This window comes from Tachypleus tridentatus, chromosome 9, assembly GCF_004210375.1.
Source record: "Tachypleus tridentatus isolate NWPU-2018 chromosome 9, ASM421037v1, whole genome shotgun sequence".
Lineage (NCBI taxonomy): Eukaryota > Metazoa > Arthropoda > Merostomata > Xiphosura > Limulidae > Tachypleus > Tachypleus tridentatus.
The window spans coordinates 136,589,356-136,612,071 of NC_134833.1; the positions used below are offsets into that span (position 1 = coordinate 136,589,356).

Consider the following 22,716-nt stretch of genomic DNA (forward strand, 5'->3'; position numbering starts at 1 on the left):
ATGCAACACTACTTATTTATTTCTCATAACAGCACATACTGAAAATATTTGAGATGTGCAATTCGTTTTTTAACATTAGTGAGAACCATGAAGCTAGTGCTTTTCTGACAAAATTACACTTAACTGAGGTTCAAAGTTAGTGCTCTCTATCATTAAAAGTGATTGTAAATGCTCATCATATAAGGTCATCTGTAATTAGATTTCACCTAGTTCATCTTTGAAAATGTCTGTTCACAGAAATAGGTAGTGCCAAAAACTGAAATGAATTCATGAGCAAAGAATTTTAAATGAACATACTAATCACTTGGAAGGCATTTCCCTTCTTTGTATTTGCCCTTCAAAATGTCGCTAGATTGCAGATCAATCACTTCCATTCGAACTTCAGAGGGAAGTTCAGCAATAATGCAATCAAATGGGTTTTGGAAGAACCTTTCTGTTGCATTTGCATCAAATCAGAAAAATGCTCCTTGAACTTTAGTTTCAGGTTAGAAAGGATATCTTGTGCAAACCTGTGTTGGAATGGGGATATCATTTCTTGGTTGAACTTTAAACAACATGAAAAATGTGTGAAGCAAATCATCAATTGAGACTCAGAAAGAATTAAGGTTTTGCTAAAATGTTTCCACCTCAGTGTACATATCACAGATAAGAATGGTTTTGCCTTTTAATCCAAGATTGAATTCATTCAGGTACATGGTCAAGTTTACAGAAAAAGCTAATTTCCAAAGCCATTACCTGTTTATAAGTAACAGCTGAGAGCAGTTTTTTCATAACAATATAACCTTCCCAAATGTACTCACATCTCCAATGGCTCAAAACCAACAAAAGTTAATGGTTATTTTGTCTGTCATTTTCTTCTTTGTTACTAGGTTCCACAATTGATTCATGAGCCAACTTCATCACTTGAGTCTTGGTACTCTGTTGGTACTATGTGTAACTTTCCCAGTATAAACACCTTGATAAATTCAGTATATCACTCCCTTCTAATCCCCTATCCTGTAAGTATCTTTCCCCACTGTCTTGTGCTCAAATTTCTCCTAGGCACTGTCCCAAAGTTTCTGCAGTGAAAGATCTTTCTTCTGTATTTCCTTCAGATCCTGTAAACCTAAATATAAGATGTTACCTTTTTACACTTGCAAGGACTTGATGTATTGTTCACTTTTCTTTTCTTGAGCTTTGATGTAACTCACATAATGGTGGTGGAACCATATTTTTTAAAATTTTCTGAATACATTCCTTTTCTGTGTAACCAATTAACGCAGTCATTTCCTTGGATTTAAAGCTTTCAAAATATGTGAGAAACACAAGGAATGAATTTGGTATTTTGGAATACAAAATATCTGTAAATAACTACAACTCTGCAAAGATTTTCTTTTCACAAACTAATACTAATAGCCAGGGTCAGATTGACACATAAGGCACACAAGGACATGGCCTAGGACTCTGTACTGGTAGCAGCTAGGCCTATAGTATTTTCAATGTAGAAATCTCCAATTTATGAGCAAAGAATTAGGCCTAAATCAAAAACTGACCACACTAGACTTTTTAAAAGCAGTCCACCTATATGAAAAAATAACTTCCAAGAAACTTGTAAGGTTGGCTAACAACAAAGCAACAGGAAGAAAATTGTAATAATAAGAAACCACAAGGAAAAAAAATAAGTTGCTGTATTCCCCATAATTAACTATTTAATAGCAGGTTGAGGAACTTCCCCTCTGTAGCTTATTAGTTTACAATAACAAATAATAAAATTTAAAATTGAACTATCATATAAAATGCTAAAAATTATTTACAAAACAATTATGAAAAATGAAACTCATTCCAGACAATTTTCTATCATGTATCCATCTCTTGTCAAGTATGCAAACAAGTTACATCATTTTACATCCTGAGATGTTTATTATAAGAAACCCAAGAAAAGTAAAATTAAAACCCACTAATTATTTTAGTCATGGAATCACCTATTCCATTCTTAAAAAATCTTTCAGTATTAGCCTTACTATCACTGTTTGGAGGACATTCCATAATGTTAGCTGACCATTAGCCAGTCATCAGTACAATTTCACTATAGGCTTGGTATAATATGCAAAAGTTCATCTAAATGTTTGCACATGTTAAGTATTTGTACTGTAACTTTTGATACATTATGCACATCTTCACAAAATTTGGTATGCTTTTAGTAAAGATTGCAAGTATTACATATACAAAAAACAAGGTTTTTTAATGAAATATTTTTACTAAAAGTTTGTTTATGAAAATGAGTCTGTTTCATTACTAGTATAAATGCAAAGTGATATCATGTTGGATTATTAAAAAAGAAAAAAAAAACTATTCTTCATTCCAAAATTCTCATTATTTGTGTAGTCTTTAGAACTTCATAAGTAACTTTCAAATGTTTTGTTTTCAATAGGATTTTATATTTTTATGAAATTTTCTATACTCTAACTAGGAGGGTCTACCACTTGACTAACCTCAAAACCATCATAAACAATTAGGAAATAAATATAAATGTTTTTTCTTGCTAGAATAACTACACATTATAACATGAAAATACAAATGTTTAATCTTAGTAGCTTAAGTCTCATAAAGCTATATATTTACATATCTTTTTTATTAGATTAGCCTCCTAGTCATACCTGGCCAACATCACAAAACTTGCATTGGTGAAGCACACATACACTTATGTTACGTATCCAGTTACATAAAACTGACCTTTAGTCTTCACTGTCTTGTGTGTGTTTCAGTGGACTAGTATTTTGTAATATATGGTCACATTTCAATTATTATACATTATATATATGTGTGTGTGTGTGTGTGTGTGTGTGTATACACACACACACACAGATTATTACTATTTAGAAATAAATTATTAAACTTATTTTTTTTTAAATATAGAACAATAAATCAAAAGTAAAGTAAATGATTATCTCTTCTCACTATTACCTTTGTATTCCATTGTTGTTGGACGCAGGTTGCTAAGCCTTTTAAAATTTCACACAAGGAAGACATCAAACAATTGTTTTAGGTTTATATATATATGTAATTGAATAACCGAAAAAAATGTTAATAACTAGACTGATACCATAGAATTCCTCTATAATTTACTAAGCTTAGTAACTCTAAGATATATTTAGATTTAAAACAAATATGAAACTTTAAGCAGACAAAAGACACACCCTACCTCATTAAAATATTGGACTGAAAGAACATGGTAGCCTTTTCAAAAATTAAAATGAATGATAAAATCACTCTTGGGACATTTTAAGCTGTTGACTGATTATTCATGTCACATACTATAGTAAAAGTATATAAGGGACCATTTCAAAAAATTAGAAGAGTTAAACAAGGCAACCGTGTTTGATTCAGTACATAAGCCATATCTCAGCAAAATAAAAAGATATGAGGTTCTTATTTTATTTTCAAGCTTGCTAATATTAGTAGTTTAAGTTCTTAATTTGTACAAAATTATAGACTCAGTATTTTGACAACACAAACATCTAATTTTAAACAGTGCTGCATTCAACATACCACAACTCACTAAAATCTATATTTAGATGCGTTCTTTTAATATTTACTTTTAAATTAATACATTAACTCACATATAATATTAAAGTGTGATTTATAATCTACAATTTGATTTTAAACTTATTGACATAAAATCATAAAATAGTAGTTCAATAAAATTTTGAATGCAAGTCAACAAATGCAATGACATGACCTTTGACTCACAACCTATAGCAAAAGGTTACACTATTACTTTGAAGCTAGTTCCCTGCCAATTCTGCTTATAATGTCTAAGCATCATAAACTGACTGTAACAATAAACTGGCTAAAAAAAATTATTTTAGCCGTATAGCCACAGATCAAAAGCCATGTTGTCTTGCATTCAAACTTTTATTGAAGTACTATTTTGAATTTATGTCAATAAGTTTAGTATCAAACTGTGGATTATAAATGATATTTTAGTAATATACATTTTCAATATCTTATATTTAAAATTAAATATTTAAAAACACTTAAACATTAATTTTCTTATAACATGGTATGTTAAATGCAACACTGATTCAAAATATATGATGTCAAAATACAAAGTCTATAGTTTTGTATGAATTAGGAACTCAAATTACCAATACTGACAAGCCAGAATATAAAATAAGAACCTCCTATCACTTTTATTTGCTGAGATATTTCTCATACTCAATCAAACACAGTGGCCCTGCTTACCTCTTTCCATTTTTGGAAACTGTCCCTTATGTACACTTACTTGTGTATATGACATGTGAATAACCAATCAAAAGCTCAGAATGTCCTCTTGTGGCTTTTCTCAGCTATTTTAATACATTAGCATACCATCTCATTCTTTCAAAACAAGATTTAAAAGTGGTAGGTTATATCTTTAGCCTGATTGAAATTTCATATTTCTTACACCAAAATACAGCTTAGTTACTAAACTTGATAAATTATAATGTAATTCTATGGTACAAATACAGTAATTTCTAATTTTTTGGTTATATAATGTATATACAAAAAAAACCTTAAAAAATATTTTGTTTCACGTATCCCATGTGCAAAATTTTTTAAGGGTTAGCAAACTACAAGAAGCAGTAACCAAATACAAAAATCACAAGAAAAAGAAATAATTGTTTATCATACTTATTATTTACTGTTCCATGTATTAAGAGATTTAAGTAAAAACTTGTTCATAAATAGTAACAAGCTACATACATATATAATGTATAATAATTAAAATATGACTATATTCTACAAAATACTAGTCCATTAAAACACAGCCAAGACAGATCACTTAGTAATGACTAAAGGTCAGTTTTATATTACTGGATATAGTAACATGAGTACACATCCACCACATCATTATAACTTTTGTACTGTTAGCCAGACACAGCTGTGTTTATGGCTATGTGGAGGCTACAACTTCATCCAAACAATGCATTGGGTTATCATCTAAGATTTATGCTATTTAGACCAAACATCTGTGTTTTCATGTTGCACTCTGTAGCCATTCTAGAATGACAAAAACATTTTTATATTTATTTATTAATTTTTTATGGTGGTTACCAGATAGGCCAAATTGACAGACCCCCTATAGCACGGGTAGACAAAATATAAAGTTTTACTAAAAGCAAATATTTGAAATGTATTTAGGAAGTTTTACAGATTACACAAATAATATTTGAGATTTTTGGTATGAAGAACGGTTTTTTTCAAATCATGACATGCAAATCACTTTGTACTCGAGACAAGTATCAAAATGAATCGATATTTTCATAAACCTTTAGTTAAAAATACTTCATTAAAAATCTGAATTTTTTGTACAAAAGACTTGGAATCATTACTAAAAGTCTACCAAATTTTATGAAGTTGCACATACTGCATCAAAAGTTATAGTATAAATACTTAACATATGCAAAGGTGTGTATGAATTCATGCATTCTATAGTGAGCCTGTCATGAAAGGGTTAATATGATATATATCTTTTAGTAAACAAGAATTCAAAAAAGTGAACAGAACAGTAAGCATTATTCAGATTAAAGTAATTTTCTCTATAGCACTAAGTTTCATTTCATCACCACCATTGGATCCATTTATAAATATTATCTTAAAACTTGCATACTGATGGCATCTAAATTATAAAAAAAGGCATGGTAACAAAACCCCATCCAGCCCAATGAGATCACGTCTCATCCACAAAACACAATACCAATAAATATCCACTTTAGAAATAACAATTCTTGCCCATATGACTATCCAGCAAAATTAATAAAATTCAAACTAGTTGCACATACAAAATCATCAGACAAACTATTCATTACATTTTTAAGCCTACAAATATGTTAAAAAACAATATTGCACCTATATATCCAAAGAATACCTATATTACTTTAATACCTAAATTTGTATTTTCAGCCTTTACATGTTATCACTCATACATTGCAACTGTACAAATCTTTAAGTTTTGACTGCTCCCAATTCTTCTGCACTTCAAATAAAACAAGTCAAAAACTTTAAACATTGTCTTACAATTTAAATTACTCAAGCAAAGATATTTAAATACCTTTATTATCACAAATTTAATACATTAACAGTATTCCTAGCAAAAACTCACTAATCTCATACAAGGATGTGATAACTTAGTTTTTGAATTCAAAATTCATATAAAAAAAACAAAGATTATTTGCTTTTCCCACCATCTTAGACAATAGGTGAAATTAGGGTTTTATCAAAAATCATACCTAAATCCTTCTCTTCTTCCACACCAATCTTCATACAAATGAAGCAAGTCCTTTCCAAACCTAGCTAACACAGAAATCGAACCAATTTTATCATACAACCAAATATGCATATTTTCATATATGCAGTTGCTTTAAATCATGAAGTTGTGTAGTAACCTTTAATGGTGTTATAATTTCATATTTATTAAATTCTTACACTAGAAATAAAAACTCAAAATATTATTTTTTTAGCATAAGACTACTGACCATTATGTTGTTGAATTTCAATAATTATTTTAAAAATTACCTGTTCTTAATAGTTTATATAAAATTCTTATTTAGAATGTTCTTTATTTTATAGTGTATCATTTGTAATAATAAATTTATACAACTGCCCAATATTTAAAGTTTGTTTTTGTCATGAAAATATATTCCCATTTCTTCAGTTTCGGCACTGCATTTTTAATTAGATTTAAGAAATAAGTATACAATTGTTTACATCCTTTCAGTATAATTTCCATGTTTCAACACAAGTTTAATTTATTTACTGTATACTTAAATTTAGGGCATAAATCATTTTTTAAAGAATATGGAGTTTACACAAACGTAATTCAAAATAATAAAAAAAAATTCCTCTATAACATATAATTTATAACCTTAACAGCCAAGCACAAGCTTTCCAACAGTCTAAACAATTAATGTTTGTGTTTATGGCTATGTGGAGGTTACAACTTCATCCAAACAATGCATTGGGTTATCATAATTTAAAGATCAGTTCCTCAAGCAGTGTTTTGTCACTAGAGGTTTGTTAAATTGAATTTTAGGTTGTATCTACAGAAACAGTCAATATTAGTTCAGAGAGAGGGTATAATTAAATTGTGTAGGTAACCAGTTAGGCTGCACTTGGAGCACTGCATTCAGTCAGGAGTTTCTTGCCTTAGGAAGATCATCAAATTGTTAAAGGAGGACTACTGAGATGACATGTGGAACAGAATGGTTGTCATATAAGGTCAAGTTAAGATAGCTGAAATAGATTTCTCTTAAAAAAACATTAAAGGAAATCTGACTGATTTGTTTAAAATTACAACAGAAATTGATAGTTTCAGTACATCATATTTTCTCATACTTGATGAGAATAGCAGGACTTGGAAATTAAGTATAAATTTTGGAAGGATAGGAGTCATCTTGAGATAGGACAGTTTAATTTTTCCTACAGTATGGCTGGCCTGTGGAATAAGTTGCCATCAGATGAGAAGTTGTGGCTGTACTCAGTTTAAAGGATTTTGAAAGTAGGGTTAATAAATATTTAAGTGGTAAGCAATAGTTACAATTTTTTTTCAAGTTTTATGTAATGTGCAAGACAGATCCTTTACATCATTCTTAAATTTTATATAAAAAAATTAACCTTCTTTCAATGGATGACTGCATAATTCTTTTATCAATATCTCTAGAATTTTTCCCATTAAAGAAGTAAGATCAAATGGCCTATTATATCTAGGCCGACTCTTATCATCCCTTTACAATTAGTGGTAATAGTTTTACTAATATTCAATTCTTAGACACCTATCCACAGTATAATGACCTTCCAAAAATGGGAGATACTTGCATATATGACCTCTGGTCTTATTTAAAATCCTGTGAAAAACATTTAGTCTTAGTGCTTTATCTGTAACTAGTATCTCAGCCTTCCTATATATTTCCAATGGATTTACATGATTTAGATCAATTCCAGTACTTCCCATAAAATACTCATGGTTAGGGTTATCTCTAATACTCTTTCCTATAGAAACCAAATCTTGAAAGTATCACTTTAAAGGAGCCCCAAATTCCATGGACATTTCTGGCTTTAAGGATATTCTCAAGCTAAAAAAAATGTCTTCACTGCTACCTTAAAGGCGTAATTCCTTCCACATACCATGGTATTGTATATGAACTAATATTGACCTTGACACACTGAGAACAGTTTCAGAATTTGGGAATTCACTTCAGAAACTGCCCCTCAAGGAATCTCTCTGCCTCATTACTTTATTTTACTCCATATAATTCTAATCAATGTATCTAAAAATAAAAGATCTCAATAAATATTAAATCAGTATCTTTATTAGTAACAAATACAATCTCATTATACAATTGTTCTTTGGCATCATCTTTCTCATCTGAAAGCATTTAAAAATTTATATTCAAAAACTCTACCAATGAAACTTCTGATTCTAACACATTTATTTGGCATCTTGACAATTATTTTTTGTCTTCATTCTCAACAGAACATATTTAATTCCTTATAGAAAGAGCTATCACATCCATCTTTTACAATGTTTATCACTATTAAATAAATCATAACTCTGAATTTTAAAATAATTCTTATTACCAGCATTCAAGTTCAACAGTAATTCCACTGTATTATAGCTTTCAATTTCATCTTAAGTTCTGAACTTCCAGTTCATTCCTGATACACCTAACATTAGAATAATAGCAACTGAGCTTGTCTTTTAATATGACAAGACACATTTTGAAATTTTCCAATCTCCTTGTTGCTTTAGACATTTATTTTTCAGTCCCAATATCTTACACTCCCTCACCATTATGCAAATTTAGTTCAAATTGCTACATTTCCTTACAGCTTTCCTAAGCATATTACTACCTATTGTACTTAGTACAGCTTAGCTCTAGCATACAATTCACCCTTACCCTGAAAACTATCCCCAGTTCCAACCAGCTCATCTGTTGCTCTAAGCATATCCTTGATAATCTTTCACCTAAGCCTTGGATCATAAGTAATTCATTCCTGCATCTAGTCCAAGGGAGCACTTCTGAAAGGGCCACACATCTATTTCTTATATCTAAACCTCTACAGGAATTCTTAATCAAGTTAATGCAACATTTTAAACAGCTCTTTTGAATTACAACTTTCAACATCATTCACTTCCATATGCTACCAATGAGTTATTTCCAAATCTGTATTTGTAATTGTAGCAATAGTGAATAAAGATAACTATACAGGTTATTATTACTAATATACTTGTCACTGTGTTTGTTTTTTCATATAGTATTAACAACAGATCCAAGATCTATCACACTTAGGCTTCAGTGTTTTTAACTTTTGCTGCTTATACATAAAATACTCTACATATTCCATCTCGTATATATCATCTTAAGTTAGCAAGTAAAACTTACAATACCTTTAAGTTAACAACTGATAATGATATAGTAAACTTTATGTATGAGGAAATATTTTCGATGATATTAATTTCATACAATATTAGTAACAATAACTTAATTCTACCAATAACACCAATGAATGATATTTAGTTTATATAGTGCCTTCCAATTACTAATGAATATTAATACACCATTAATTTTGTGTCATAATTTATATTAGTAACAGTAATGTACAATTTGTCCTTTGGAAATATCTCCAACAAATCAAAATTATCAATAGTCTACTCACTTTATTGCAACTGATGTTACATTTTGAAACTAACAAGTATTTACTTTAGGCCTACCTTTACATACTTTTAATTTGACTCTTTGAAACTTTTCTTCTAAAATTATAACACATTTTGGTTTCAAAGATAGAATATATTTAAAAAAAAAGGTATTAATTCTTCGAAACAAAAGCCTTACTTTGAATATGATGCAATGGAATTTTGAAGAATGTTATGCATCCTTTAGCTCAGTTAAATTATAATATATTGCCTTAGTAAGAGCACGCACCTTTTTCAGCGTATTGGTAATACTAGTATTATGTATTTATAGTGTTAAGCCTAGAGTTAGTTAATTTTCAATGGTTTTCACGTTTCTTATACAACTTACGAGAACTAAAGTAAACGTGAAGATTATTTGTGAAATCTACCTGAATTTCACATAAGAAGTTGTGAATTGTCACAACACTAGTCAGGACTTCTCTACTTAATAGACTAGTAGGCTTGGCAATACTCATAATACTTACTTAATCGTAATCCTACGTAAGGCCTGATTCGGCGGAGACAATCAAACGATGACAATTTTAAATTAGGCTTAAACCATTAAACTAAGTAAGTGTATAGCCAGTATTATTAAAACATTCCTTTTTATTTAAATTGGTTTTAATTTTTCAATAACAAATTGCTTCTGACAGTAATATGATTTATTAATTACACTATTTTGTGTACATTAGTTCAAATGCAACAAGTATTATTTATGTTTCCAAATTTACGTCTTTTTAAAAAAAATTAATGTTTACCAAACCCTTCTAATTCTGCGAACGTAATATATATATATTTGTCTTTGTGACATTTTCGATCAAAGTGATTTGTATTAAAAATTGTGACACTAAGAAATTATCGTAAATTTATTAAAAGTTATAAAATTTTCCAATTAACTTTTGTGTAGTATAATTAGAACTGTACTACGGTACTATCTTATTATTGCTTGACATTTTCACTTGTTTTGAAATTGTTATTATCGTTATTTTCATAGTGCAAAACTGCGCAATGGACTATCTGCACTCTTTTCCACAGCAGAGAATCGAGATCTGGATCTAGGTCCATAATTGGCCTGGCATGGCATGGTGATTAAAGCGCTCGACTAGCTATCTATGGCTCATAAGTTCGAATCCCATCACTAAACATGCTCGCCCTTTCAGTCATGGAGGCGTTATAATGTTACGATTAATTCCACTATTCGTTAGTAAAAGAGTAGCCCAAGAATTGGTGGTGGTTGGTAATGACTAGCTGCATTCCCTCCAGTCTTACACTACTAAATTAGGGACGCCTAGCGCAGATAGCCCTCGAGCAGCTTTATGCGAAATTCAAACCAATTACATTTAATTTAAGAAGTGTTTCGATTATCTTTGTGTAAAATTCCAAACATGAACAACGAAAAAAAAAAACAAACCTGTGAACTTATCCGTGATCCATAGAGGGATACTGTAGAAATGAGATAATATTCCTTTTTTCTTCTTTTTACTAGCTGAGTTTTTGCTATACCATGCACCATCATCATCCCATTGTTATCGACGGGTAAAATATTAGGTTGAGGAATAATTCGTGAGTGTTTTTAAATAATTTCATTCAAGCATTACATGCAAGACTATACAATACTTCTATGCATGAACACATTACACCCAAAACATTTATTATGATACTTTATTTCATGTAATACCTAGGTATATAGTATGCATTGTTGTAAACGAAATTGCAAGAAATTAAATGCGAAAAGCAGATGGTGTCGAAAATGCTCGATTTTGTCCACTTGATATTCCATTTAATGAGCTGAAAATGAAAGCAAAAATTAAAGACATATGAAAATCAAACACACCATCTATTAGAGCAAAAAATTATCTACCAAATGACATGAAATAATTTGCGAAAGCGTTTCATTTATGAATATATTTTTTTAACTTGAAAAAACGCTCACGAATTATTCCTCAACCCAATACAAAATTTAACAATGAATCTTCATAAGTATTTCCTTTGAATTATAAATTATGTGGAAAATGGTATAATAAATTTAATCAGTCATTTATTAATATAAAATGGTTTTATAGAAAATAGGGTAAATGTTTAATGTCTCATATTACCGACTTAAATTTATACTGTTCACCACCAGTAGGATTTAGAATACTAAAATGTAGCGTTCGATCCTTGCGGTGGTCAAAGTGCTTATAACCTATTGTGTAGCAAGTGAGATTCGCATATTACTTATTACTTGACTTTGTCCTTGCCTGTTACAACATTTGGTGTAAAGAATTAAGCAATAACATTGGATAAAATCACTCGTTTTTATGTGAAATACGCTGAGCACCACAGCGTTAATTATTATGATTAATTGCAATAGTGATAGTATTTTTCATTAACTTAATTTTTTGTAACCCGTATATTGTAAGAAACCTTGAAATGAACAAACTTGTGACCCAGCAAGCAGTTTGTTGAATAAATAGTTTAGAAAAATGAGTCTAAAATACTGTGGGATCTCATCGATTATATTTTACGTCTTATTATTCTCTGCTTAATAATTACAAACAAAAACGAACTTCTCAGGCAAGCTAAGAGTTGATTTATAAAACGACCAGCTGAAGACATTCACATTAACATCAGAAAAGGATTCAAGCCTGACTAGGAATCTGAACAAAAAATAATCGTTGATTGTAAAAACAAGACACTTGTGTTAGTGCAGTAGTGAAACATATCGAATGTTTTGATTTTAGATTGGGAAAGTGGACAATGCTTACTAACAATATTTGCCTTTTCAGTTTTTGGTGCACATGTTGAATGAACATAAATCATGCATGTGTGATATTCATATGTTTACTTATTTCCACTCAGATTGATATGATACATTCTGTAGAATAATAGAAGTCTCGACAGAAAATTTATCACGCAGCAAATACGTAGTCTCTAACTTTTAATAAGTTTGAAAAATGGAAAATATTGGACACGGTGTATGAAAATGTGAAACTGTTTGTTCTAATTACAAACATATTCCAATTTTGTGTATTGACACAAAATGGCGCCTTCGCTGAAGGTAAATCTTATCATAATTAAGCATAAAGTTATATAAAGGACTATCTGTGATCTGCCCACCACGAGTATCGAAACCCAGTTTTGAGCGGTATGAGTCCACAGACATACCATTATGTCACTGGGGGGGACATAAAAAAAGAAATTGTGAAAATCTTTCCAGGAGAGTTTCAAGCTAAAACGTGGCTCTTGGTTACCCCATTGTAAAAGTAGAAAGAGTAAATTCTCAAGAGAAATCCCAACTTGCCAATGGAAAATATCCTTGCATACTTTCACATAGTGTGCATATTTTACAGAAATTCTTTAAGACCGAAAGACGGAGATAATACTTTAGATGAGTGACATAGAAGAATAGGTAGATGTAGTGAAAGGAACTAGATACTTTTTTAACCACTGTTCTACATTTATTCCATATACACCTTAATGAAAAACATGAAAAATTATATATAAAAACAAAGAGTAGCAAATACAATTTATATGTGCATATTACACAGAAAGGCTTTGAAAGTGGTGATTTTATTTTTGTATTTATAACATACTGACATTCCTGTAATTGTTTTGTCTAGTATCGTTGGCAGTGCAGAGGTTTAGAAATACCTGAATACTATATCTTTGCTAATTAGATGATTAAGTGACGTGAAAGACAAACGAACTCTCGGCAATTTGACTCTTTTCACTAAGAATATATCAGGTCATCCCTTAAGTAATATCCGATTTTAGTTTCACAAAAAGAGAAAGGGCTTCAAACGCTTTTAATGTTATTTAATCAATAATGCATGCTCCATTATTATTAATTACTTCCTGCCAACGATTCACAAGCTTCTGAATGCCACTTCTATAAAATTCTTGGAGTTTGGAGGAAAATAATGTAGAGAGGGTACATTTGACATCTTCATGTGTTCCAAGACTTTTTTCATCAAGATAGTTCTGCAAACATCAGAATAGATGATAATCAGATGAGGCAAGGTCTAGCTCTTCAATCTTTGCAGATGTGATCCTTACTGTATGGGACTGTGCATTATTCTGGTGTAACACAGCACCTTTACAATTGATCAAAGCAGGCCCTTTTCTTTCAGTGCAACATTCAAACATAAGGAGTTGTAGATTCTCTTTTGTAAATAAATGATCTGGCTATAGCTGATCTCCTATTTGAAATTTATAAAGTTAATCAATGTGTTCAAGTGGTTATCAATTACTTTACTACATGAGTCAAAGTTTACCCATTAGTCAATATTTTTGTGATATCTGTCACTGATGATTAGTTTAGCAGTGGAGAACATGACTTTGTGCTATATAGCTCAAAGAGTCAATTTCAACAATGAGTCTTAGGTCCGGTGAAAATGTACACTTCACCAAATTGTCATTAATATGATATTTTCACTTGAGCCCATGATACAGACTATTATGTAAATACTTGCTAAATATGTTAACTTTGAATGTGTGATGAGCATTTTCTCTTTTTATTTGGGCAATAAATGTAGTTCCCAGCAGATATGGTGTATGGTTCTTCCATCTAGGGCAGAAGTACGAAGTGTTTACAATAATATGTGTAATATCAGTGTTCTATAAAATTGGTGAACATTAAGTTTCACATCTATAGTTGAATAAAATGTTAAAAACGTTTTTTTATAGACCTGGTTCCAGTGATTCCAGAAAAAAATAATTCTTGGAGTCAACAAAAGAAAGTCTTCAACAGCTCAAATAAGCCATTAGAAACAGCCAGCTCAAACCTTCAAGGCTATGGTCTTAAATAATTGTGAAGAGACATGCCAGGCTTCACCAGTTGCCACAGCACACGAAGAAGCCAAACTGTGATTAATCTGACCTAAAAATGTTCACTTGCCCTTCAACCACCACAGCATCATTCTAGCCATTTCTGATGGATAAAAATTATCACCCATGGATAAGAATGACCATGTTCAAGCCCATTATTTGGTGGGGTTATTGTTCATAAATGAAACACAGAAGGGTGAGCCATTTTCCGACCTACAACACAATCCTAGGAGCACCTTCACAGTGTGAAAAAGCCCAAGAAGGAAGAACAAGAGAACTTAAGTACATAAGACAAGCCATTTCCAGCAGGGTGAAATTACCCAATCAGCTTTTGATCGACAAAATTTAACATTTCCAGCAGAAAGTTGTCTGCCTAAATAAGGAAGCTCAATTGGCTAAGAAGCCAAATAGTAGAAATTCACAAAGGACCTTGATGGTCTTCTGGTAGTTCTCTATTGCCATTCTTTATTGTGATTATGCCTCAGTTTGATACATTTTATTTTCATATTATCATTCCTCTTTTCAGTCAATACATTGCAGTTTAGTACCCATTTTGGTTTATTTTGATTTTGTGTTTAGTTCCCCATGTCCCTTGAGTTTGAAGATTATATAGTGTGTATTACATTTTATGGTCTGAATCAGTATTATGTTTTGAGTTTCAAGTTTCTTTATTTCTATTTATCGAAGATGAGTATTTTGTACTTCTACTTTTAAATTAATTAAAGGATTGATATTTTAGTTCATTTTACTTAATGTTCTTTTCTGTTTGTGTGACATTTAAGTTTTAATGTTGGTATAACTACTACCGAACTAATTTATGCTCCATTATGTCTAACATATTTTTAGTTTATTCAGCTTTGCTTTGAGTTTATGTTAAATTTCATTTACAATAATGTTTGTAATGACTTTGCATTATGATGTATTTTTTGTAATTATTTAATACTGAAGTTTATTCATTCTTTCTGATGTACTTTTGGCATTACTTAATTTTATGGCTTGGCATAAACTGTTGGCTAGAAAACTTTACTTATAATCTGTGGGTCATGGGACCAAAAACCTGTTACTGAACATGCTTGCATATTCAGCCATGGACAATATTATAATAGTCATTCTCATTATTTGTTGAAAAAGACTAGTCCTTCTAGTTTACCACTTAAAAATTAGGAGTAGCTTGCAAAATACAGTTCTTCAATAACTTTAAACAAAATTCAACTAACAAAAAGAAACTTACTTTTACACTATGTTTAGTCCATTCATTCTCAGCCTTTAATGTATTTTATTACATTTATGCTACATCTTATTTGGTTCTGTTTATTCTGTGAATACCTTGCATCATATTCAGTTTTCTATTTAATTTTGTGCAAATTAATTTTCCCTGTTTTGTTCCACATATCAACTTATGCCCCCTCATTAGTTAGTCCCGTGACTGGATTGTCAAGGATCAACATTTCAAGGACAGATAGAAGACCTCAGTTCTATTATTCACAGACAACAACAAACATACTCTGTAATATAAAGGCCTTTTTATTATGAGAGATAATTTTTCTATTACATGTTATAAATACACACATATACAGAGATGAAGTTAAGTAAAGTAAGAAAGTTAGTGAAAGTAAAAGTATAAAAAGTGAAGTTAGACTGCACATTTATCAGTTTAGCCATAACAGGTGACTTATAAAGTGAGTTTCACAGTTTGTATTGTAATAACAGAGTAGAGTAGAATAATTTGTATTGTCAAAGGGTGTTTTGAAGTGACTGAACCCACCTGTGTGGACTTTTGACAAAAAAGATACAATTATTTAAGGTTCTGAATACAACTGTGATAAACCAATAGTTATAATGGAGATTCTAAAGTGAGTTTCACAACTTGTATTGTAATAACAAAGCAGAGAAGAAATAATTCGTCTTGTCACTTAGATTCTAAAGTAACCAAAACACTGTGTGAATTTTGACAAAAAAAGAGTGAGAATAATTTAAAGCTCTATATTCAACTGTGGTAACCATTAATGTAATGAAATATTTTGCACATATGTTTTAATTGTTTTGAATGTGTATTATTTTAAATCAAGTGGATTCTTTACTGCCCATTTATTGTCAACCAGACATAGACACTTATTGTAAAAAATCCCACATCAATATAAAACCTGACAGTCAATCATAGTAATGGTTATTGGTAAATCCTAATGGAGACGGCCTTTATGACTCCAGACAGATTCCACCAGTTCAAGAGAATGCTGTTTGGGTTATTAAACTCAACATTGAGATTAAACTGCATGATGAAGATGTTGCACAAAACCACCAACACTGAATATTATGGGAATAACATTCTGACCTACACAGCCATATGTGAAGATCATCTGCAGAAACTTGGGTACCAAAAAGGACGAGTGAGGACAGCAGTTCTGACTATCAGAGTACTATATCAGTTATTCTGTACTGGAATTTGTTGGACACAAGGTGAGTAACCAACAGATAGCCATAGAAGAGAAGAAACTAACTTGATATGATGGCCAAGCAACAAATTAAATCCTTCCTGTAGTGTGTGCAATGTTCTCAAGCTCTGTCATAAAAATATGCATCAAAAAGGTAGTTTGAGATATATATATATCTAGAGTGCGTTATTGTGAGTTTAGCCATAAAAAACATATAGTAATGATTTTTAAAGTGAAATTATTCAACTTGACAGTTGTGCTCTAAAGTAATTGAACCAACTTGCATAGATTTTGAAGAAAAATAGAAAAGTGTTTAAAAGCTCTGGATATAGCTGTGCTAACAAACAGTGTAACAAACAATTGTTGATACATTTGACTTAATTTATTATTTCAAAAGAAGTGGACAGTGTACTGTTTGTTTACTGTTGCAATTTATCACCAACAAGTCACAGATACCTACTATAAAGATACCAGCACGTGTATATGTATATATATAAAGCTAACGGTGGGTGAAACCAAAAGTGTTGATACAAGAATGTCTGAACACACATAAGCAAAAAGACTTTAAATGTAAACATAAAAATGATGTCGTTTTTCTTCATATAAGAGATTCTGGCTATTATATTGACTTGAAATCAATAAGAAATTCACACAAGATAGATAACTACATTAAAATAAGAATAATTGATAATTGCTTAATCAAAAGCCTGCCAAGTTTGAATATCTTCCAAGGCCACTTTACTATAAAAAACTTCCTGTGTGCTTAAAGGAACTTGAAGTTCTGTGGTCATACACGCAACGTTGACCACTTTTTCCTGCCAGAATACAACAAGAAACTAAAGAAGATACACAAATATTTCAAAACTTCTGTCAGTTTATTCTATTTACTGTGGTTTTTCACTAAGATATCTTCTTGTTGTCAGAAAACATGAAAGCTACCATCACAGTAAAGAAACACATCAACAAAGGATGGAGCAAAAGCTATAGCAGAGGAAAAAATGACCTACCCTCTCCAGTTATATCTTCAATGTCTGCAGAGATGGCAGATGTAGAAATGTCATCACCCATGGACACTGGTAGGCAGAGAATTCAGGGAACTATTTAAAATTTATATAGTCCTGGTTTTCATGACTATCTATTTAGGTGACACACAAGATGCTATGACTCTTACTTGCTAGATGTACAAAGGGAGAACTCAATTACACAAATTGGCTCCAATGGCTAATAAAACAAAACCACAGATTAAAACTTGGGATAATCATAACTTAGAATAAAATCAAGCAAAAATTGTAATAAAAGTTAGAATAATTTCAAAATTATACTAAACTAAAAGCAAATTAAAAATAAGAAAGTACAAAATAAATACAGGTATGATATTCAGGTCCACTGATATCCAACAAGTGTAAAAATAGTAGAAATTTTATACATAAAAAATTGAGCATGGGCAGAAAAGAAATGAAGTACATACTAGTGAACAAATAAACATATTTATTCATAGCAAAAAATATGTGTTGTTAGTTATTTCACCTATTAGTCAGCCTCTAATACTTCTGTAATTTTAATGGCTGCTGAAATGAAAGGAAGACTTTTTTGACATATTCACATTGTACCAAGATAATGAAAAATTCTGATATATCACAAAAATTCAAACAAAAATGTTATATGTGAAGCATACAAGAATTCAGTATTGCATATATCACCAACTATTCTAAGTAACATTTACTTCTAATTCATACCAATTACTACAACTGTTTGTACCATTTGTTTTGATGAGCTAAACCCCCACCTCTGTTAGTACAGACAAAAAGCCAAAGAGATATGAATAGCTATAATATCAGTTTTTGACTCAATGATCACCTAACTGTCAAATTCCCCTGTAATTAAGCACTTTTCAAGAAATTCTGTAGACATTCTTTAACAAAATAGCACTTACTAGTTAAAAAAAAAGAAAGAAAAAGAGCTATATTTAATTTTGGTCACTGTGTTTACAATCACAGTTGTAATCCTGATTGTCCAAATATTCCTGTGAACACTGTAACACATCTACAGCAAGTGAATATCCATAGTTCTGATCTCCAAGACCTGTACCTCTTCACTGAATATCAAAAAATTTAGAGAACAAAGAATTAATTTTTACTCATATGCACTGTAAGACATCATGATGTATGGTAGGTGTTCATTCCAATTTTTTTTGTTCAAGGTTAAAATACTTAGCAAGTACTTACTTGATCATCTATATCACTCCTTCATCCAAACTATTAGGCTGAACACAATATGAAGTACAAATTTTCATTTTACCATACCTAACACTCAACATGTCTCAGCAAACAGTTGCCCATTGTAATTTGTTGGTTCCTTAATCTGTGTGATTTCTTAAAGTGCAATAAATCATATTATTTACCATTCAATAAGCACATAAACTGTGCTAATGTATCAGTGACACTTCAGCATCAGATCACTGGTAAAGTAATTGATAATCACAAGATATATTTTGTTTTTGCTTTGGACAGGAAAATAATAATAAAGAGATGCTGGGAAATACTAAGGATAAAACAGAATTAGAAGATAAAACTGAGATTTACAAAACAGAATCTAAATGTGAGAGTATATAAATTGGTTAAACTAAAGGGAATTTAAAATAAAGATTACATGAACACAAAGGTTATGTAAGAAATAAATAAATAGCGCAATTGAAGTACTGCTTAACTTCAATATGATCCAGGGCAAGAGATATGGCGTACAGTTCAGAGATGTGAAAGTCGTCGACATAGAGCCCGCTTGCAACAGTGAAAGGGAGTTGTTCAGTGATGGCATTTATCTTTATAGTGAAAAGTGTGACACTCAAAACACAGCCCTGAGGGACCCCAAGTTCTTGTAGAAAAGATAGGGAAAGTGTCGAACCCACACAAACTTGGAATCTCCTGTCCATTAAAAATTTTTAATAAACATGGGTAATTGGCCACGTAACCCATATATATGGAGGTCTCGCAAAATGCCATAAGCCTTCTCAATGTCAAAGAATATTGATACAAGATGTTTTTGTTTGAGAAAGGCTTTTCTGATTGATGTTTCAAGTCAAATTAGGTGGTCCGTGGTGGAGTGCTGTCGTCGGAACCCACACTGGGTGGACGAGAGGAGGTTGTTTGATTCAAGGAATGAAACAAGATGAGCATTAACAATCCTCTCTAAGGTCTTACAGAGACAGCTTGTCAAAGCAATTGGACGGTAGTTTGAAGGAATCTTGGGATTTTTCCCAGGTTTAGAGAAAGGTAAGATAATAGCCTGGTGCCAGGCATCAGGAAGAACATTCTCCTGCCAGATCCAGTTAAAAACAATTAGAAAATATCAAGAGAAGCAGGAGAAAGATAGTGCAGCATGTCATAGTGTACATCATCAGGTCCAACAGATGTAGTGCCAGACCGATGAATGGCCATTTTCAGTTCCACCAGTGTAAAGGGACAATTATAGTCAAAGAGACAGTCAGTTCGAAAGGAAAGATGTGAACGCTCTGCCCTAGTCTTGATGGCCAAGAAGGTGGAGAAACAAGCAGAAGTGCTAGATACCCGGCAAAAGCTTTCACCTAGAGTATCGGTGATGCTCCTGACATCAGCTACCTCTTGGCCATCAGAGATTAAGATGGAGAGGGGAACATAACTGTAGTGCCCACTGACCTTTTGAACCCTGTCCCATATGACCTTGGAACTGGTGGTAGAAGATATGCTAGTTGTGAACCTAATCCAAGATTCCTTCTGGCTTTGACATCTTATCCACCTAGCATGTGCATGGGCCCGTTGGAAAGCGATGTTGTTCGAAAGTATTCCAGTCCCGTTTTTGAGCCTTGCGTGCCAAGTGGCAAGCATGATTCCACCTTGGACGAGAATATCGTGGAAAACGTGTCGAGGTTTTAGGAATACACTAAGCAGCTTCTTGTATAATACAGTCAGTTACCGCTGCCACACAGTCGTCTATTGATGGCAGGATCAAGTTCTGCGAGAGCAGTGAAAGTGGACCAGTCTGCCTGTTCCAGCTTCCACCAGGGCACATGGGTAGCGTGGCATCGACCATGGCCAGTCTCTCAAAAAATATAGGAAAATGATCACTGCCTTAAGGATTATTGTCAACCCTCCACGAAAAATGGGAAAATAATGAAGAGGAGCAAACCGAGAGTTCAATAGCAGTAAAGGACTGTCTAGGTGCATGAAAATAAGTGGAAGAACCAGTATTGAAAAGAGAAAGATTGTGATCAGAGAGCATACGCTCTACAGAGTGACCCCTCGTATCAATAACAGCACTTCCCCAGAGGGGATGATGTCCATTAAAGTCCCCCAGGATTAGAAATGGAGACGGCAACTGTTCAACGAGAGCTTCAAGGTCTGATTGATTATATGTTTCTCCAGAGGTCAGGTAGAGAGAACAAACAGTGATGGTATGACCCAAGGAAACACAGATGGGTAGGGCCTCCAAGGGTGTGTTGAGTGACAAAGACAGAGTGGGCACATGCTGATCAACCAAGAGTGCCACCCCTCCATGTACTCATCCATCACACAGCCTGTCATTTCTGTACAGAGAAAACTGCCGAATGGTGACTGTATCAGCAGGTTTTAGAAATGTTTCTTGTATGGAAAGACATACAGGATGGTAGAAAGCACTCAATGTTTTGATATCATCCAGATCAGAACATAAACCTCAATAGTTCCATTGTATCAAGATGGCCATTTTTAATAATGGGTTGGCAAAGTGGCTGGAGAACCTTTCTATTTATGACCACATCTTTTTTCCTTACTGTTCTTATTCAAAGGAGGTCTATCGACCTCCATGGATCCTGCCCTGGGTCGATTGGACAGGTCTTTGTTGTTGGAAGGGGATTCCAGTGACTGAGGACAAGGACAAATGATTGTTTTACATCGTGGGGTGGGAGAAAAAGATATATCAGAAGAAATGCCTGTATTTGAAACCAAAGGATGTGGATCTTGAGATTTGTTGGAATGTATGGGAGGAACAGAGATGGGTGTAGAAGTCGATTCATCGACCTTTTTAATCATGGAGGTCAAAAGGCTTTTCATGTGTTTTGAAAATGAGGCACAGAGAGATCTGTCTGGACTCCCACTGTAGTTGTGGAATGAAGTGCAGCAGCATATGTTCAAGATGGAGTGGCGGACAGCAATTTCCAAGCCTCAGGATAACTAATGCTATGAGTTGTTTTCAAACACTGCACCTCTTTTTCCTCCAACCATTTTGGGCAAGAACAAAAGTAGGAAGGGTGGGAACCATTGCAGTTGACACAATGTGGGTACGTGTGACACTGATAGGCATCGTGGTCCTTGCCACCACAAGTGCACATGTCAGGGAACCACAACAGGACATCTTTGAGTGGCCGAACCTCTGACATTGGAAACATCGAAGAGGGTTTGGAATGTACGGTCGTACCCTGCAAATTAGATAACCTGCCTTGATGGTAGCAGGTGCACATGGTGATTTAAATGTCAAAACGAGGATATTTGTTGGCAGTGTAACTCCGTCTTTGCGAGTGGAGATGTACCTTACTGCAGAAACTCCTTGAGTGGAGAGACCAGTGAGAATCTCTGACTCGGGGACATTCTTCTAATCCCTCTCAACAATAACTCCTCGTGATGAATTCAAAGTAGTATGAGGGGTAACCTCAATAGCTACATCTCCATTTGCCTTTGAATTCAAGAGGAGTTCACTGTGTTGGGATGTGAATGTTTCAACCAATATGTCTCCAGATCGAAGCTTCTTTACTGACTTTTTAGACCCAGCAAG

The 22,716-nt window shown here is 32.5% G+C and overlaps 1 protein-coding gene across 10 annotated transcripts in view; it reads right to left on the reverse strand.

Moving 5' to 3' along the window:
- The window catches only part of LOC143226449 (uncharacterized), a 51,345-nt gene extending 40,866 nt beyond the window's left edge, over positions 1–10,479 (reverse strand). The window contains exons 1-3 of one of the 10 annotated variants that reach the window (XM_076457425.1): positions 10,180–10,479; positions 8,919–9,040; positions 6,252–6,311 (exon numbers count right to left, since the gene is read on the reverse strand). The gene's annotated coding sequence lies outside the window, so the exon portion shown is untranslated. The other 9 variants (XM_076457429.1, XM_076457426.1, XM_076457431.1 and 6 more) reach the window with 9 other exon arrangements.
- Positions 10,480–22,716: the final 12,237 nt, after the last annotated feature.